The sequence below is a fragment of the Enhydra lutris genome, unplaced genomic scaffold (assembly GCF_002288905.1).
Source record: "Enhydra lutris kenyoni isolate GAN:26980312 unplaced genomic scaffold, ASM228890v2 scaffoldscaffold92, whole genome shotgun sequence".
Classification (NCBI taxonomy): Eukaryota; Metazoa; Chordata; class Mammalia; order Carnivora; family Mustelidae; genus Enhydra; species Enhydra lutris.
The window spans coordinates 182,879-203,853 of NW_019154176.1; the positions used below are offsets into that span (position 1 = coordinate 182,879).

Below are 20,975 nucleotides of genomic sequence, written 5' to 3' on the forward strand. Positions count from 1 at the left end.
GGATGTCCCTTCTAAGGCCCCAGGACAGGCTGTGGGTGTCAGCACCAGGACATGACAGGATGTGGGAAGACACACACATGATGCATTCGTGTTCACCCCCATCTGGGCAATGGGACAGCCCTCCTTTCTTCACAGATGGTGGCAATAGCTGGACACCTGCCTTCAAGGTTGTTGGGTGGCATGGAGTCAAGTGGGGGACAGGTGGGAATGACGAGTGCAGGAGGGGAAGACATGATATGAGAAATCTTCAACCTGACAGGCGTGCTCCCAGGAAGGAGCTGGGATCCAGGCGCACCATCAGCAGGGCTCATTGCCATGCTCAACCAGCCACGAGCCTCCATGGGACACACATGCACAAATGCAGGGGATCCATTAGGGATACCTCTCAGGCATAGAGGGGCTGGGCGGGAGTCCCAACACCACCTTTTATTCCATAGTAAATTACCTTTCTCCCAAATATTAAATGACACATGGATACTTAGAAGGACAAAGAAAATATAAAAATAAAAATGAAAACAAAGAAAACCATGTATAAGTCCACTACACAGACTACTGGTAAGTTTTAGGGTATTTTTTCTTTTCTTTTCAAAAATATTAGAAAATTTTCCTTTACTTATCAATAGATATGCATCTAAGCCTATTTTGAGTACATGAAAATATTTCTTGGTGTAAAAACTGTATATTTTCTTGCTTTTTCCTATTTTCTTATTGTGGCCAAATGCACACAACAAAATTTTCCATCTTAACCATTTTTAAGTATTAGAATTTCCTTTTATGAACCTATTTTGTTGAATAAAAACCTCCTCAGTGTCATTATAAAATGTTTTTTGAAGCAAACTTTAGTTTCAGCTTCCATTATTCAAGTTGTATTTATTTTCGTCTTAAAAGAAAAGCAATTTTTATTTCCTTAAAGATTTTTATTTTGTTTATTTGACAGAGAGAGAAAGAGAGGGAGAGAGCACAAGCAAGGGGAGCAGCAGTCAGAAGGAGATGGAGAAGCAGACTTCTCACTAAGCAGGGAGCCTGATGCGGGGCTCAATCCCAGAACCCTGGGATCAAGACCTGAGCTGAAGGCATATGTTTAACTGACTGAGCCACTCAGATGACCCAATTTTTTGCTTTTCTAATTTGAGAAAAATAGTTGATTTTCTTTATGAGATTGAAATTTCTTTCTTTTTCTTTCTTTCTTTCTTTCTTTCTTTCTTTCTTTCTTTTCCTTCTTTCCTCCTTTCTTTCCTTCTTTCTCTCTTTCTTTCTCAGTATATTTTAACAACTGTGTTGTTTTAAAGTTAAGGTTATTTCACCAATCCATTATTATATTTATTCGTTTATTATTATTATTATTACTATTTTTTTTATCATATCAAATGCCCTCTTTAATTCCCATCACCCAGTTACCCCATCTGCCCACCCACCTCCCTTTCTGCAACCCTTAGTTTGCTTCCTGGAGTCAAGAGTCTCATATGGTTTGTCTCCCTCAATGATTTCTTCCCATTCAGTTTTCCCTCCCTTCTCTTATCATCTCCTGCCCCATTGCTTATGTTCCACATTTGAGTGAGACCATATGATAATTAGGTATCTCTGATTGAGTTATTTCTTTTTAAGTTAAAATTATGTTACCTTTATTTAAATGTTTTGAAAAGATATTCAGATATAACAAGATTTTTAAAAGCATACCTTCTAGTTTTGTATCATTTCTTAAACAGATACGTAGTAATTTAATTCTTGGATTTTGAAAATATTTTTAAAAGAATGTTTATTTGAGAGAGAGCGAGAGAGAGCGCAAGGGGAGGGGCAGAGGGAGAGGGAGACAAGCTGATTCCCTGCTGAGAAGTCGGCTTGTCTCCCTCTCCCTTGGGGTTCCATCCTAGGACCCTCAGATCGCAACCTGAGCTGAAATCAAGAGTCAGGTGTTTAACTGACTGAGCCACCCAGGTACCCTGAAAGTTTACTTAAGTATCCTTAAAAATACTTAAAAAAATACTTAAAGATACTTTAAAAATACTTACAAATAAGTATATTTAAAAATATCTAAAAAATAAGTATAGTTAAAAAGTATAAGTATACTTAAAAAAGTATACTTAAAGGGCGTCTGGGTGGCTCAGTGGGTTAAGCCGCTGCTCAGGGTCCTGGGATCGAGCCTGCATCGGGCTCTTTGCTCAGCAAGGAGCCTGCTTCCTCCTCTCTCTCTACCTGCCTCTCTGCCTGCTTGTGATCTCTGTCTGTCAAATAAATAAATAAAATCTTAAAAAAAAGTATACTTAAAAATATTTCAGGGGAAAAATAAATGATTTAAACAGTGCTAAACAATACTATCTTATTTTCTTGCATATGGCTCTTTAGCTTATTTTTTAATTGTTGTTTATTACAGCATTATTACAATAGCCAATATATGTAGCAACCTGAGTACCTGTCAACAGATGAGTGGATAAGGGACATGTGGTACATACACAATGGAATGTTACAGAGCCATAAAGTGGATGAGATTATGCCATTTGAGACAATATGAATGGACCTAGAGAGTATTATGTTAAGTGAAATAAGATTGAGAAAGAAAAATACCATATGATATCACTAATAAATGATATCTAAAAAAAGAAAACCCAAATGAATAAAACATACAAAAAAAAAAAAAAACCAAAAAGCAGAATCAGACCTATAAATACAGAAAGCAAATTCTAGGTTGCCAAAGGAAAGTGGGGCCGGGGTTTGGGTGAAGGGGAGTGGGAAATGCAGGCTATCAATTATGGAATGAATAAATCATGGGAAGAAAAGACACAACATAAGGAATATAACAGCAATCTGTTGATTTATGGGGGCAGATTGTAGCTACACTTGTGGTGAACATAACATAATGTATAAATTTGTCTAATCATTATGTTGTACATCTGAAACTAATGTAACATTGTGTGTCAAATATACTCAAATATAAAAGACTTTAGAAATGTTTTCTTTCTTTTTTAAGATACATTTTCACTGAAGTATAATTAACATAGAGTGTTAGTTTCAGATGTACAACACAATGATTTAACAGTTCTAAACATTTCTCGGTGCTCACCATGGTGAGTATAGTCATCGCTTGTCACCAAACAATATTATTATAGTATTATTGACTATATTCCACATGCTGTGATCCTCGTCTCTATAACTTATTTATTTTATAGCTGGAAGTTTGTAACTCTTAATCCCATTTACCTATTTTGCCCATCTCCCTGCCACTTCCCCCTGGCAATCATCAGGTTGCTCTCTGTATTTAAGAGTCCAGTTTTATTTTACATTTTATATTCAACATATATGTGAAATCATACAGGATTTGTCTCTTTCAGACTGACTTATTGCACTTGACAGTATGCCTTCTAGGGCCATTCATGTTGTTGCAGATGGCAAGATCTCTTTTTAATGGGTGAGTAATCTTCTGTTGCAGACGGATGCCACATCTTATTTACCATTTCAATTATGGACGAACACTTGAGTTTCCTCCATATCTTGGCCATTGTAAATAATATTGCAATAAATGTTGGTGCATCTATCTTTTTGAATTAGTGTTTTTGTTTTCTTTGAGTAAATACCCAGTAGTGAAATCACTGGATCATATGGTGTTTCCATTTTTAATTTTCCGAGGAACCTCCATACTGTTTTCCACAGTGGCTGCACCAATTTACATTCCTACTAACAGTGCATGAGGTTTCCTTTTTCTCCACATCCTCACCAATACTTAAAATCACCTTAGGTTTATACCTGGACATTCTTCTATCACTTTATTAGTTGTAAGACTTTGGATAAGTCAAGTGATCTCTTTGAGCCTAAATTTGATAATTTAAAAATGATGCTACTCTGAAATCATGAAATTCACAGAAGAAAACCGGGAGTGAGCTTTTTGACGTTGGTGTAGGCAGTGATTTTTTGGACTCAACACCAAAAGCAAAGACAACAAATGCAAAAATAGACTAGTGGGACCATATCAAACTAAAAACTTCTGTACAGTAAGGGAAAGCATCAAAAATGAAAAGCCTATTGACAATTTGGGAGAAATTATTTGCAAATCATATTATCACATAAAGGATTAACATCCAAAATATATAAAGAATTCATACAGCTCAATAGCAACCTCCCAAATATTATTATTTTTAATCAATTTAAAGATGGGTGAGGACCTGAATATATATTTTTCCAAAGATGACCTCCAAACAGCCAAGAGGTACATGAAAATGTACTCAACACCACTAATCATCAGGAAAATGCAAATCAAAACTACAATGAGATATCACCTCACACCTGTCAGATTGGCTGTTATAAAAAGACAAGAAATGACAACTTTTGCTGAGGATGTGGGAAAAAGGGAAATTTGTGCATTGTTGGAGGAAATTTAAATTAGGAAGCCATGATCCTGACGGGGCAGGAGTTCCTGGTGAGCTCTTGCCAGGAGGAAGCCCTGAGCTTCGAGGACGTCGGTATTTCTTCTCTCCTATTGCTTCCACTTCTCTCCCCTTTCTTTGTGCTATGAGAATAATCACAGTAATAACAGCATTGACTATAATAATAACTTGTGTTTGACAGTCTGCTTTGAACTAGTCTTTACCTGTTCTTTATACATGTGAATTTTAAATCTTACTCAATCTATGGGGGGTAGGTACAATGATTGTCCCCAATTTACAGACAAGCAAACTGAGGCAGAGAGGAGAAATAATTTCCTACATGTCAGATGTAATCAACAGTGAGCTGGACTTTAAACTCACATAGCTCAGTTCTGCTGTTTAAGCTCTCAACAGTCTACCTACTGATCATGAAAACCTTCCACTTCTCTCATAATTTCCCTGCCCTGTCACCTCTCTCTTTTCCTAGATGAAGTGCTGGGTGCTACTCTCAGTGAGGCTGAGGGCTCAGAATGCTCCACCATCTCTCCTCTCTGTTTCCCTGGATCTTCAGCACCCCATGACCCTATACCATCAAAGCTCTCCAACAGGCTGGTGAAGATCTCCCCAGATGAAGAACTGAATCCCAGGGAACAGCTATGGGTGGTGGTATTGACCCATGGAGAGTTCATAGAGCACCAGGGAGCACAAGTGTGGGGGAACTAGCAGTGGGGATGGAGACCACAGCCAGAAGTTTCACAGAATTGGATGAAGTCAGCTGCCAGCTAAGAGTCCATGAGTAGAGCAGGGGAAGGTAGGGAAGGGATGGCTGCCATCAAAAGAGGAAAGGACCAAAGACTGGACATTTGGAGAGGAAGAAAGAGTTTCTCTTATCTTCAGAAGACTATCTTGGAGCTTCACTTGGAGAATAAGCCTCCTTTTCCCCTTGTCAGTGTAGAACCCAGACCCAGCATATGCACTCCTTAGCTTGTGTCACTAAGTCTGCAGACTCACCTCTACTGTACTGGGCTGCAGCTCCCAGTGTCAACAGCAGCAGCATCAAAAGTCCTACAGCAGAAAAAAAACCAGTGAGAGAACAAAGGGAGGAGAGTTGAGTTCCAATTTCAACTCCTGGTGGCATGGTCATTGCCTCCTAGCGATGTGGCTCTCACCATGCAGCTCACAGCTTTCCAGCAGCATCCATAAGACTCTTGTACCTTATATAGGACCAGCCCTATTACCTCCCTCTCCCTAGATTCCATAAGGAGTCAGTCACTAATGGACACCATCCTCATGGAATCTCAGTATTACAGGTAAGGGGACAGAATATACACAGACAGCTGATATCAGGGACACAACTTAGAAATTATGGCCTCTCCTGATGGAGGGGATAAATCTTGAAGCACAAAGTCCACAGATTGGTGTGCTCTGCCCATAGGCAGGTCCTTTGTTCTCTGACAATGGTAGAAATCTACCTTGAGGATTTCTCTTAGAGGATTATCACCCCCAGTTTAATCCACATATTTTGGGGCACACAAGAGGAGCATGGGTTTGGGAGTCAGCCAGCCCCAAGTTTGAGTCCAGCTTACAGTAGTATTGGTGAGGCAGGAAGCCCAGGAAACACAAGAGGGGAAGCTGAGGTAAGTAAGTGGTAAGAACTAAGGCGCCAGCAGGTAGAGCCATCGTTTCCTGGTTAAGTGGCCTCTCCAGGTGCAGTGCCCATGGCTTCTATGGTTCATAACAAGTGAGCTCCTGGCCATCCTACAGTGCATTGAGGGCACAGCCTTTCCCTTTATCCCCTAAGCTGGTCCTGAGTGATGAGTCACTGCACAGGCTTCATGGTATCAAAACCACTACAAGTGTGAAGGGACTACTCTACAGGCAATCACCTGCCCACCTATTAGAGTCTTTCATTCCATTCATGGGAGGCAATGAACTCTATGAAAAATCTTTCCATATGTCAGTGCCTTCATACTATTTTCTAAAATGTGCCCAGCATTAAAAGTAATCATGTTCCACATAGCAGATGATAAGAAATGTGACTATTTTTACAAAAACAAGGGAACAAATTACAACCAACAAGGACAATATATAAGGAACACTTAACTTGCTATGTAACAGGTATTATCCTAACCATTGAGGGAAATAAAGACCAATCAGCATTAAGCTGTCCTTCCTATTATGCACCGTTATTGCCCTTTCAACCATTCCATGACCCACACAAAGCCCATGGACTAGAGGATGATGTTTTTCTTAGTTCATTAGAGTTTTCAGAGAATTTGGTTATGTACCCTTGTGAAAAAAAAATAGTATAGGCGGTATGAGGGTTAATTTCATGTATCAATTTGGCTGGACCCAGATATTTGGTCAAACACCTGCTGGGCAGGTGTCTTTTAGATGAGATTAATAATTAAATCAGTAGACTCAGAGTAAAGCAGATTATCCTCCATAATGTGAGTGGACCTCATCTAATCAGTTGAAGACATCAGGAGAAAAAAGACGGCCCTCCTCTGAGGAAGAGGAAATTCTGCTTTCAGAATGACTTCAGACTTGAGATGTAACATCAAGTCAGTCTGCTGGCCTGCCCTACAGAATATCAATTTCCCAACCTCCACAATTGCATGAACCAATTGTGGTTCACAAGGATGTGGTCCACAAGGATGAACCATCCTTAAAATGAATGAATCTCTCTCTTTCTCTCCTTCACCCCCTTTCTCCCTCCCTCTCTCTCTCTCTCTCTCTCTCTCACACACACACACACACACACACTCACACACATTATATTCATCCTCTTTCTCTGAAGAAACTGAGCCAATATAGCTGATTAAATGAGAAATCTCTGTTGGATTGGCTCCAAGAGTAAGTTTTACTGATTTTCTGCTTTGAGACTAGATAAAAATGAGCCAACATCCTTCTTAAAATCTCTTCCCTTTGTCCTTTAGAGAGAAAGGGGGAAACAAAACAGATTATCAAGAACATAGAATATTCTCTAACTGGATAGAGAGCTCCCAGATAGCTTTAGTTATCTGTCATTATTGTTATAATTCTACCTACCTGGCAACAGTAGATTTTTGTTTCTCATGATGCAGACAACTGTGAGCCCAGGCACAGAGGACATCTTGTCTTGGTCTGTGTGTGTTACAAAGACTTCCTGTTTTAAGTCTGACTTGGGCTCCAGAGGGACTGCCATAGGAAACCACCAGTCTGTATCCTTTCTTTCCTGAGACTCTGTCTTGTGATTAACTTCTCAGAAACTTCACTTCTATTTTTTAAGTATTTGCATAGCATTAGTGGTGTTTGTACTGAAAGCCTCCCTGAAGGTGGTTTTTAAATCTTTGTGGTATAAGAAGATGTGATCCTGTGTATTATAAGAACTTCCCAACATGAAGAATTACTCTGCTCATTTTTCTACCCCATGAAGACTTTGGATCAGAGTCAACAGAATTCATTATTTAGTATCTGTTAAGACAGTTTTAAAAAAATATTTTATTTATTCAATTTATTAATTTTATTTAAATTCAATTAGCCAACTTTTAGTACATCATTAGTTTTTGATATAATGTTCAATGATATATTAGTTGCATATTTATTTTAGAGAAAGAGAGAGAAAGCAAGTGAGAGAGTGTGTGAGTGGGGAGAAGGGCAGAGGGGAGGGTGGGAGAGAATCTCAAGCAGACTCGCTGCTCAGTACAGACTCCCCTGTAACGTGGGGTCCGATTCCAAAACCCAAAGATCATGGCCTGAGCAGAAATCAAGACTTGGATGCTTAACTGCCTGAGCCCCCCAGGTGCCCCTAAAAGATGATTTTATTGAGGTATAATTGCCATACAGCACTATATTAGTTTTAGGTATACAACATAATGATTTGATATTTGTAGATATTGTGAAATAATCACCACAATATATCTTCTTGACATCTATTACCATACATAGTTGCAAATTTCGTGTGTGTGTGTGTGATGAGAACTTTTAAAAAAAATTTATTTTTTCAGTGTTCCAAGATTCATTGTTTATGCACCACACCCAGTGCTCATTGCAGTATGTGCCCTCCTTAAGTGATAAGAACTTTTAAGATATTTTCTGTTATCAACTTTCAAATATGCAATATGATATTATTAATTGTAGTTACCAAGTTGTACTTTACAACCCCATGACTTATTTATTTTGTACCTGGATGAATAATATTCATATATGTATATATATAATTCCATTGTATATATATGGACACTACATTTTCTTTATCCATTCATTCATGCCATGAAAATGTTGTGCTACATTCCACTGGCATCCATGATTTCATTTTTTTTAAATTTAATTTTATTTTTTCAGTGTTCCAAGATTGATTGTTTATGCATCACACCCAGTGCTCTAGCAATATGTGCCTTCCATAATTTCTGATACCTGAAATGTTTGTTCCCATAGGGATGAGGTATCATAATCTCTCTTTGCTTTCAGGTTTTTTTTTCCTTGGTCATTAGTTATCAGAAGTTTTATTATACTGTATCTTGGCCCTGATTTGTTTAAGTTGATTCTGCTTAGGGTTTCCTCAACTTCTTGAATCTATGTTTTTGTCTTTTGGAAATCTGAGAAATTTTAACCATTTTTTCCCTCTGAAGAATTTTTCAGTTCCATATTCTCTATCTCCCTGTGGAATTCATTTTTTTTCTGCTAAAATAAATTGAATGTTTATTACTTTTTCTTCTGGCAGCAATGAAAATCACTAGGGGAATTCATTTTTTTAAAAAAATTTAAATTCAATTAGCTAACATATAGTACATCATTTGTTTTAGATGTACAGTTCAATAATTTATCAGTTGCATATAACACTCAGTGCTCATGACCTAGTTACCCCATTCCCCATCCACCACCCCTCCAGTAACCCTCAGCCTGTTCTCTAGAATTAAGAGTCTTTCATGGAATTAAACTGCAGAAATATTAGATTTTTTGGCATAGCCCTATAGGTCCCTGAGATGCTGATAATTTTTTTGTAGTTTATTTTGTCTTATTCAGATTGCATAAATTATATTGTTTTGTCTTCAGGTTCACTGATATTTCCATTCTTTTGTCCCCATTCTGCTAGTAAGCCTGCCCAATAGAGATTTCATTTCACTTTTTGTATTTTTCAGGTCTAAATTTCCATTAGGCCTTTGTAATCATCTGTTTCTTTATCAAAGTTCTCTTTTCTTTTCTAAGACTTTCTATTTTTTCATTTGTTTCAGAAAAGTTTGCTTGTAATTACTCATTAGAACATTTTTTTATGATGGTTGCTGTAAGATATTTGTCAGATAATTCTAACATTTGTGTCATCTCAAGTTGAGGTATTCCTGGTTCTTGGTATGACACTGATTTCTTAAATTGTATCCTTGGTCTTTATTGTATTGTGTTTTGAAAGTAGATTTTATTAAACTCTTCTGTTTTGGAAGACTCTTCTGACATTATGCTTGGAGTTGGGGGAACAGTGGCCATGTTTTTGCAGGCAAGAGAGGGAATAAATTCCCTCTCAGCCTGCTGATGCTCCTGTGTTGGAGGGATACCTTGTTCCTGGTGGAGTTGGAAGTTCTCCCTCTATGCCAAGCCTCTGTGTACATCACCCTGATGAGGGATTGTAGGGATGCCTTGTTACTGCTCCCCACATGGCCTCTTCTGACACAATGGAAGTCCCAGCTCCTTCTCTGCCACAAACCCAAGGGATGGGAAAGAACGCTTCATCACAGCTGGGCAAGGGCAGAGGTCCGGGCTTCCAGACTTGATCTTTGCTGAGGAAAGGAAGCGTGGGGTCAGTTTTTCTCTGCTTTTTGGTTGGAATAGGGCAGTTACTGCTGAAATACTTTCTGTTTTGCCAGGAGCTCCCTTTCCTGGTCCTTTGGATAGGGAGAACTGGCTTTTCTCGGGGAACATTTCTTTGTTGTCTGCACCTGTTGGCATTTCTGGGCTGCCAGCCTCTTTGGTTCCAAGCCTGGGATAGATGAAGCCAAACTAAAGCTTGTGGGACTCACCACAGCAGAGTTTTTTGGGTCCCAAGGTCCCTGTTCTATCTTCCTTCCCTGTATCTTTGAGTGGTGTTGTTGTTTTGTATAAAATTGTTTATATATAATTTAGCTGAAGTTATGTTTTTAAAATAAAGTTTTTCCTACTATGTACTTTGTTCTCAACTTACTCTTTAGTCAGCAATATTTGGAGAGGTTTTACATGTCACTGTATATAGATCCACGTCTTTCTTTTCAGCTGCTGTTGTATACATGTAGATTAGAAAATTTATTTTGCTTTTCTCTTTTTTAATGCACATTTAGATGGCCTCCTGTTTCCCATCTCTAAAATAATGCTGCAGTGAATGTCTCAAAATACCATAAGGAGAACATTTTTAAATTTTCTTAGACTAGGTGGCTTCTATACTGGGTTACAGAGCATATGTATTTTACATTGTAATAAATTCTGCAACTCTTCTATGTAATGAGATTGTATCAAATTACCCAGGTGCTATAGGAGAGGATCAATTTTCCACATGCAATCAACACTACTGCTATCACATCTTTTTTAATTTTTCATTTTTAACATGAATAATTTTGTTGATCTGTGGCTTAAGTGACCCCTAGGCTCTTGCTAATCATTTATCTCATTTAGAAGGCAATTAATAGAAGAAAGACACAGGAATTTAAAATTGTCAGGAAGGCATGTCCATTATATATTGTGGACAGGAAAAAAAATGAAAGACTTCAAGAATATAAGCCAGTCTCTCTGAAGGATGGACAGGTTTTTTTATTGATAGAATGACACAACCAGTTTAGATGATCTGTAAAAGACATTTCAACTTTACAATTCTAAGTTTCTATTTAATTATTAGGTGGCTTAGGGTCTACAGATGTCTTGGAATCTTAAAATTATGTATTATCAAATGTTTTTATTTATCTTAATATATGAGTTAGTATCTCATTAACAGGGTTGCAATTTTTATATGTCTTTGTATTTTCACAGTCATCTCTGTGAATTATATACTCCTATATTTGGCATGCCTTATTTTATTCACTGTATTTTTCTCTTCTTTTTCTTTTTAAAGATTTTATTTATTTGACAGAGAGAGATCACAAGTAGGCAGAGAGGCAGGCAGAGAGAGAGGGGGAAACAGGCTCTCTGCTGAGCAGAGAACCCAACATGGGACTAGATCCCAGGACCCTGAGACCATGATCTAAACCAAAGGCAGAGGCTTAACCCACTGAGCCACCCAGGCACCCCCACTTTATTTTTCTTACTGACTTTAAGGCACTAAGAATACATATGTGTGAATATATGTATCTATACCTATATATCTTTTGTTAAATAATTCAAAATTTTTTTATTGTAGCACATGCATTCAGACTCTGAATATGGTGTCTTCTGTCAAAATAAATATTTCTCCCCCCGAAAACCTTGTCACCTGCTTTATTTTTGGAGAAGGGTAAAGGAAGAAGAGAAAATATTCACTTGATTTCAAGGGGCAGCTAAATTGGAAGGGAAACCACCAACAATTTTAGGCATCTAAGGTTATTCTGGTAAATAAGGGAATACTGAAACTTCCTAGTTTGAAAAGTCAAGAGATAAATATTACCCCAGAGCAAGAACATCCATCTTCACAGGGATAAAAGGATAAAGAACAACATGAGAGACTATGGACTCTGAAAAACAATCTGAGGGGTTTGAAGTGGCGGGGGGTGGGAAGTTGGGGGAACAAGGTGGTGGGTATTAGAGAGGGCACGGATTGCATGGAGCACTGGGTGTGGTGCAAAAACAAGGAATACTATTATGCTGAAAAAAAAGAATAAAGAACAACAAACACAATAGCAACAGATGGAGGTTTAACAGAGGAAATAAGGCCAAATTTCTCCTTTCAAATACAAAATTTTAATTAAAATATGTTCATAAATCAAAATTATATTCTCTCTTTTTAAAAAAAATCTTATTTTTTAAAGTAATCTCTCTCTTTTTATTTTATTTTAATAATTTATTTTTTAAGCATTTTTAAATTTATTTTCAGCATAACAGTATTCATTGTTTTTGTACCACACCCAGTGCTCCATGCAATCCATGCCCTCTCTAATACCCACCACCTGGTTCCCCCAACCTCCCACCTCCCACCTCTTCAAACCCTTCAGATTGTTTTTCAGAGTCCATAGTCTCTCATTGCTCACCTCCCCTTCCAATTTCCCCCAACTGCCTTCTCCTAACTCCCCATGTCCTCCATGCTATTTGTTACACTCCACAAATAAGTAAACCATATGATAATTGACTCTCTCTGCTTGACTTATTTCACTCAGCATAATCTCTTCCAGTCCTGTCCATGTTGCTACAAAAGTTGGGTATTCCTCCTTTCTGATGGAGGCATAATACTCCATAGTGTATATGGATCACATCTTCCTTATCCATTCGTCCGTTGAAGGGCATCTTGGTTCTTTCCACAGTTTGGCAACCGTGGCCATTGCTGTTATAAACATTGGGGTACAGATGGTCCTTCTTTTCACTCCATCTGTATCTTTGGGGTAAATACCCAGTAGTGCAATGGCAGGGTCATAGGGAAGCTCTATTTTTAATTTCTTGAGGAATCTCCACACTGTTCTCCAAAGTGGCTGCACCAACTTGCATTCCCACCAACAGTAGAAGAGGGTTCCCCTTTCTCCACATCCCTCCAGCACATGTTGTTTCCTGTCTTGCTAATTTTGGCCATTCTAACTGGTGTCAGGTGATATCTCAATGTGGTTTTCATTTGAATCTCCCTGATGGCTAGTGATGATGAACATTTTTTCATGTGTCTGATAGCCATCTGTATGTCTTCATTGGAGAAGTGTCTGTTCATATCTTCTGCCCATTTTTTGATATGATTGTCTGTTTTGTGTGTGTTGAGTTTCAGGAGTTCTTTATAGATCCTGGATATCAAACTTTTGTCTGTACTGTCATTTGCAAATACCTTCTCCCATTCCGTGGGTTGCCTCTTTGTTTTCTTGACTGTTTCCTTTGCTGTGCAGAAGTTTTTGATTTTGATGAAGTCCCAAAAGTTTATTTTGGCTTTTGTTTCCTTTGCCTTTGGAGACATATCTTGAAACAAGTTGCTGTGGCTGATAGACAAAATGTCAGAAAGAGAATTCAGGCTAACAATTATCCAGGCAATAGCTAGGTTGGAGAAAGCCATGGATGACCAAACGGAATTGATTAGGGCTGAGCTGAAAGCGACCACACAGGATGTTCACAATGTTAGGGCAGAGCTAAAAGCTACCAGGGCTGAAGTTCACAATGCTCTCAATGAGTTCCAATCTAATCTAAATTCTCTCAAAGCTAGGTAGGGTAAATGAGACAGAAGATAGAATTAGTGATCTGGAGGACAAACAGATAGAGAGAAAGGATCAAGAGGAAGCCTGGAACAAACAACTTAGAAACCATGAAAACAGAATCAGGGAAATAAATGACGCCATGAAACGTTCCAACGTCAGAATTATATTGGAATCCCTGAAGGGGAGGAGAAAGAAAGAAGTCTAGAAGATATAGTGGAACAAGTTCTTCATGAAAATTTTCCCAATCTCGCGAATGGAGCCAGCGTTCATGTACTAGAGGCCGAACAGTCACCACCCAAGATTATAGATTCCAGAAAAACATCAAGGCACCTGATAGTCAAACTGAGGAATCATAATTGTAGGTATAATCTCTCGAAAGCTGCTAGGACAAAGAGGCTCCTTACTTACAGAGGCAAGCCCATCAGAATAACGTCAGACCTGTCCACAGAGACCTGGCAAGCCAGACAGGGCTGGCAAGATATATTCAGGGCACTAAATGAGAAGAACATGCAGCCAAGAATACTTTATCCAGCAAGACTGACATTCAAAATGGATGGAGAGATAAAGAGTTCCAAGACCAGCAAGGCTTAAAAGACTATGCAACCACCAAGGCGACACTGCAGGAAATATTAAGGGGGGTTCTATAAAAGAGGAAAAATCCTAAGAAAGGCATTGAACAGAAATATAGAGACATCTACAGAAAGAAAGACTTCAAAGGTAACACGATGTCAATAAAAACGTATCTATCAATAATCACTCTCAATATGAATGGCTTAAATGTGCCCATAAAATGGCACAGGGTTGCAGATTGGATAAAACGACAGGACCCATCCATATGTTGTCTACAAGAGACCCATTTTGAACCTAAAGATATACCCAGACTGAAAGTGAAGGGATGGAGAAGCATCTTTCATGCCAATGGGCCTCAAAAGAAGGCCAGGGTAGCGATTCTCATATCAGATAAATTAGATTTTAAACTAAAGGCTGTAGTCAGAGATACAGAAGGACACTACATAATTCTTAAAGGGACTATCCACCAAGATGATCTAACAATTGTAAATATCTATGCCCCCAATATGGGAGCAGCCAATTACATAAGAAAACTGTTAATCAAGATAAAGATCCATGTTAATATGAACACATTAATAGTAGTAGATCTTAACACGCCTCTTTCAGAAATAGACAGATCATCGAAGCAGAAAACCAATAAAGAAACAAGAGCATTGAATGACACATTGGACCAGATGGACCTCATAGATATATACAGAACATTCCACCCTAAAAAAACAGAATACTTATTCTTCTCAAGTGCACATGGAACCTTCTCAAGAATAGACCACGTACTGGGTCACAAATCAGGACTCAACCGATACCAAAAGACTGAGATCATTCCCTGCACATTCTCAGATCACAATGCTTTGAAACTGGAGCTCAATCACAAGGAAAAGTTTGGAAGGAACTCAAACACCTGGAAGCTAAAGACCACCTTGCTTAAGAATGCTTGGATCAACCAGGAGATCTAAGAAGAACTGAAACAATTCATGGAAACCAATGAGAATGAAGACACTTCAGTCCAAAACCGATGGGATACAGCAATGGTGGTCCTAAGGGGGAAATACATAGCCATCCAAGCCTCCCTCAAAAAAATTGAAAATCCAGAACACAGCAGCTGTCTCTACACCTTAAAGAACTGGAGAATCAACAACAAATCAAACCAACTCCACACATAAGAAGGGAAATCATCAAGATTAGAGCAGAGATCAATGAGGTAGAAGCCAGAGATACTGTGGAACGTATCAATTAAACTAGAAGCTGGTTTTTTGAAAGAATCAATAAGGTCGATAAAACATTGGCCACACTAACCCAAAAGAAAAGAGAGAAAGCCCAAATTCATAAAATTATGAATGAAAAGGGAGAGATCACAACTAACACCAAGGAAGTAGAAACAATCATCAGAAGTTATTATCAACAGTTTTATGCCAATAATCTCTCTTTTAAAATCCAAGTTTAATTTATTGTTATTAGATTCAACAAACATAAAATGTACATTTCAGTAGATATAGAAGATACATAACCAAAAGGGAAAGAAGAATTACAAAGAATTGCAAAACTAAACATGTTTTAAGTGTATACACAGCCAATTAATATGGAGAATTATTAATACAATTGTTATTTTTATTTCACAACAATACTAAAGAGTATGCAAGGAAATAGTGATGTTCCATACGAAATGCCTCTTCACACAATTTATTTATTTACTTTTTTACCCAATGTGGTGGTTGAAGTGACCAGCCAAGATCAAGTGTCACATGCTCGACCTACTTAGCCAGCCAGGTACCCCTAGTCATAGTCCCTCTTTTTTTTTTTTAAATTTTTAAATTTATTTTCAGTGTAACAGTATTCATTGTTTTTGCACCACACCCAGTGCTCCATGCAATCCGTGCCCTCTCCAATACCAACCACCTGGTTCCCCCAATCTCTCACCCCCGCCCCTTCAAAACCCTCAGATTGTTTTTCAGAGTTCATAGTCTCTCATGGTTCACCTCCCCTTAGACTCTCTTGATTCACCCTTGTCTTGTTCTTAACAGGAGCCCTAGGAATCAGAAGAACAGATTGTAATCAGATACAATCCAGCCACCCTTTCCAAACAGGACTCTGATGGCTAATAGACTGGCCTATCTCACGACTTCCCCAGGGATGGGACTCTGCAAACAAGTTTGCAGGTGGGACAGACACTGAATATGCGTCAGTCGAATAGTCACCTGCTGTGGTGGGTCCTCGATGACTTGCACACCCTGTTCACTGTATGGCTTTGGGGGGTATCTTGGAAAACCCACACCACTTGATGATTCTGCATGTCCAAGCTCACATGGATAATGAACAGGGTAAATATCAATCCTATTACAATCGTAATAATGATGAATTAAGAGTGATATCACTATAAACTTTCAATTTCATTTTGGTCCAGGTTTTCAATTATTGACTATATGCATTTTGCTTTAATCTTGCCTAGGAGATTGCCCCTCATTTTCTAATATTCTAATAATTTTAGTAGATTTTAATATGCCTGGAATTTGTTCAGTAAATAATTTGTTCTAAATGAATAGGCTGTTGTCCTGACACCATTTATTGAGGAAATCTGTGACTTCCCTGACTTCACATGCAATGCTTCACACACTGATTTGAAATGTCATTTTTATGAAACGTTACATTGCTATACATGACGTGTCCTTTATTTTGATTCATAGACACAATTTCTATTCCTGGAACAATACCACACATTAAGAAATGCAATGGTTTTGTTTTTATAGATGTTATGAAGCAATTTCTGTGTTTTATGTCCAATAAATTTAAATCTGGGCTTGAATAAAGAGACAAGTTACTTAGAAGGACTATTGCAGCAGGGAGAAGTTTCTGATCTCAGAAATCGATGAGCATCTCAAAATACAGAAAAATGTTTTTATTTTATAGGGTAAAGGAGGAAGCAGACAGAATAAGCAGCATTTTTGGAGAGGAAGCTGGACAAGTAAGGGGAAATTATCAGTGTGTTGTGACAAAAAGAGGGTCTTGCTGTGGTCAGCTAATTCCCAGGAAAGGTTGACGGGAAGGGCATGTTCCACTTTTTTCGTACTTGCTCAGATTTGAGGGTAAGCAGAATTCAGGGGCCTGTAGGAAAGAGAGAGACCTGAGTAATGTTTGGTCAAGACAAAGTAGAGAGTAGAAATAGGCCATTGTGAGCACCTGTTCACCTATTCTTCAAGTGAACTGTCACTTCTGTCACATTTTTTCTTCTATACACACTTTATGGTTAGTTTACTAAATTTAAAAATGTCTTGGGACTTTTATTGTCAATGCATTGACTGATGAGTTTGGAAATAATAACTTCTTTTTTTTTAAAACTATTTTATCCATTTATTTGTGTGTGAGAGAGAGAGCACACAGGAAGAGAGCAGGAGCAGAGGGAGGAAGGGCAGAAGGAGAGGGACAAGCAGACTCCCACTGAGCAGGAAACCGGACATAGGGCTGGATCCCAGGACCCTGGGATCATGACCAGAGCTGAAGGCAGATGCTTAACTGACTGAGCCACTCAGGCACCACAGAATTCATAGTCTTCGTGGAACTGAAAATTTATAACTAAGAGTAAATGTGCTTCAGTATTTTTTTGTAGTTTAATTTTTTATTTTTTTAAATTTAATTTTATTTTTCAGTGTTCCAAGATTCATTGTTTATGCACCACACCCAGTGCTCCATGCAATACATGCCCTCCTTAATACCCACCACCAGGTCCGCCCAATCCCCCATTCCTCCTCCCATCCTAAACCCTCAGTTTGTTTCTCAAGTCCAGTCTCTCATGGTTTGGAAATAATAGCTTCTTTTTAAAAAAATATTTTATTCATTTGGCAGAAAGAGAGAGAGAGAGAGAGAGAGAGAGAGAACGCACAATCAGGCAGAGAGGCAGGCAGAGGCAGCGAGAGAAGCAGGCTCACCGCTGAGCAAGGAGCCCAATGAGGGACCTGATCCCAGGACCCTGGGGTCATGATCTGAGCTGAAGGCAGTGGCTTAACCAACTGAGCCACCCAGGCATCCCTGGAAATAATAGCTTCTTAATAATATGAAGACTTCACCCCACCAACGTAACTCTTTCTCTAGGTTATGATTTCTTATTTCTTATTTTACACTTGACAGTTTTCGTCTTGAGAAACTACACGCATTTCTTGTAGGATGGTTCTCAGGTACTTAGAAGTTTTAGTTTTAAATTTTATTTTATTTTTAAATTTAATTAATTAATTAATTTTATTTATTTTAATTTTTAAATTTTATTATTAAAATTTATTATGTTATGTTAGTCACCATACAACACATCATTAGTTTTTGATGTAGTGTTCCATGATTCATTGTTTGAGTATAACACCCAGTGCTCCAGGCAATATGTTCCCTCCTTGATACCCAACACTGGGCTTTTGCATTTTAAAGTTTTTCCTTTGATAGGAAAACCATTGCATCTTGAATGTTGACCTTGCTATCCGGATGTGATTAGACTGTCAGTATTTCCCAGTGAATTCTCCGAAGCTTTCTCAGCAGACAATCAAGCCTTCTCTAAATAATGACTGCTTTATTCTTTCTGGTACCTCTTCTTTCTGGTACCTCTTCTTTTTTCTGTACCTCTTCTTTTTTGTTTCCATTCCATGGGGTTGAGCTTGGAGGTAGCATAAAGAATTGTGACCCAATTCAGGTATGGACTTTGAAAGTATTTTGAAATGAGTATTTAACATGGATACCATGAGATTGTTCCCCAAGTCCTGCTTACCATTTACTAAGGTAAATGTCCTACGGCTACTCGCTCAGAATCCACAGCTTAAGAAGAGATACCAGATGTTCCATATACATCAGGAATTTCAAGAAGTGTTGTGGGCAGAGAACTAATTAAGATTTAGAGTTGGAATATGTTATGCCTTATATTTTGCTTTTTTAATTATTTTTTTAAATGAGAAGCTCAAAATGTTCATTTATTTATTTTATTTCTTCTCAGTGTAACAGTATTCATTGTTTTTGCACCACACCCAGTGCTCCATGCAATCCGTGCCCTCCATAATACCCACCACCTGGATCCCCCAACCTCCCACCCTCCGCCCCTTCAAAACCCTCAGATTGTTTTTCAGAATCCATAGTCTCTCAGGGTTTGTCTCTCCCTCTAAATTCCCCCAACTCCCTTCTCCTCTCCATCTCCCCATGTCCTCCATATTATTTCTTATGCTCCACAAATAAGTGAAACTGTATGATAATTGTCTCTCTCTGCTTGACTTATTTCACTCAGCATAATCTCTTCCAGTCCCGCCCATGTTGCTACAAAAGTTGGGTATTCATCCTTTCTGATGGAGGAATAATACTCCATAGTATATATGGACCACATCTTCCTTATCCATTCGTCCATTGAAGGGCATCTTGGTTCTTTCCACAGTTTGGCGACCGTGGCCATTGCTGCTATGAACATTGGAGTAAAGATGGCCCTTCTTTTCACTCCATCTGTATCTTTGGGGTAAATACCCAGTAGTGCAATTGCAGGGTCATAGGGAAGCTCTATTTTTAATTTCTTGAGGAATCTCCACACTGTTTTCCAAAGTGGCTGTACCAACGTGCATTCCCACCAACAGTGTAAGAGGGTTCCCCTTTCTCCACATCCCTCCAGCACATGTTGTTTCCTGTCTTGCTAATTTTGGCTATTCTAACTGGGGTAAGGTGGTATCTCAATGTGGTTTTAATTTGACTCTCACTAATGGCTAGTGATGATGAACATTTTTTCATGTGTCTGATAGCCATTTGTATGTCTTTATTGGAGAAGTGTCTGTTCATATCTTCTGCCCATTTTTTGATATGATTGTCTGTTTTGTGTGTGTTGAGTTTGAGATATTCTTTATAGATCCTGGATATCAACCTTTTGTCTGTAGTGTCATTTGCAAATATCTTCTCCCATTCCGTGGGTTGCCTCTTTGTTTTGTTGACTGTTTCCTTTGCTGTTCACAAGATTTTGATCTTGATGAGGTCCCAAAAGTTCATTTTCACTTTTGTTTCCTTTGCCTTTGGAGACATATCTTGAAAGAAGTTGCTGTGGCTGATACCAACGAGGTTGCTGCCTATGTTCTCTTCTAGGATTCTGATGGATTCCTGTCTCACGTTGAGGTCTTTTATCCATTTTGAGTTTATCTTTGTGTACGGTGTAAGAGAATGGTGGAGTTTCATTCTTCTACATAAAGCTCTCCAATTTTCCCAGCACCATTTATTGAAGAGACTGTCTTTTTCCAACTGTATATTATTTCCTGCTTTGTCGAAGATTAATTGACCATAGAGTTGAGGGTCCATATCTGGGCTCTCTACTCTGTTCCACTGGTCTATGTGTCTGTTTTTATGCCAGTACCATGCTGTCTTGGTGGTCACCACTTTGCAATAAAGCTTGAAATCAAGTGATGCCCCCAGTTTTGTTTTTGTTTTCTAACATTTCCTTAGTGATTCGGGGACTCTTCTGATTCCATACAAATTTTAGGATTATTTGCTCCAGCTCTTTGAAAAATACCGGTGGAATTTTGATCAGAACAGCATTAAAAGTATAGATTGCTCTAGGCAGTAGAGACATTTTAACAATGTTTATTCTTCCGATCCAAGAGCATGGAGTGGTCTTCCATCTTTTTGTGTCTTCTTCAATTTCTTTCATGGGTGTTACGTAGTTCCTCAAGTACAGATCCTTTACCTCTTTGGTTAGGTTTATTCCCAGGTATCTTATTGTTCTTGGTGCTATAGTAAATGGAATCGATTCTCTAATTTCCCTTTCTGT

At 38.4% G+C, this 20,975-nt stretch overlaps 1 protein-coding gene across 1 annotated transcript in view; it reads left to right on the plus strand.

The window, feature by feature from the left end:
- The window catches only part of LOC111162483 (adhesion G protein-coupled receptor E2-like), a 211,067-nt gene that overhangs the window by 176,572 nt on the left and 13,520 nt on the right, over nt 1-20,975 (plus strand). The window lies entirely within an intron of this gene.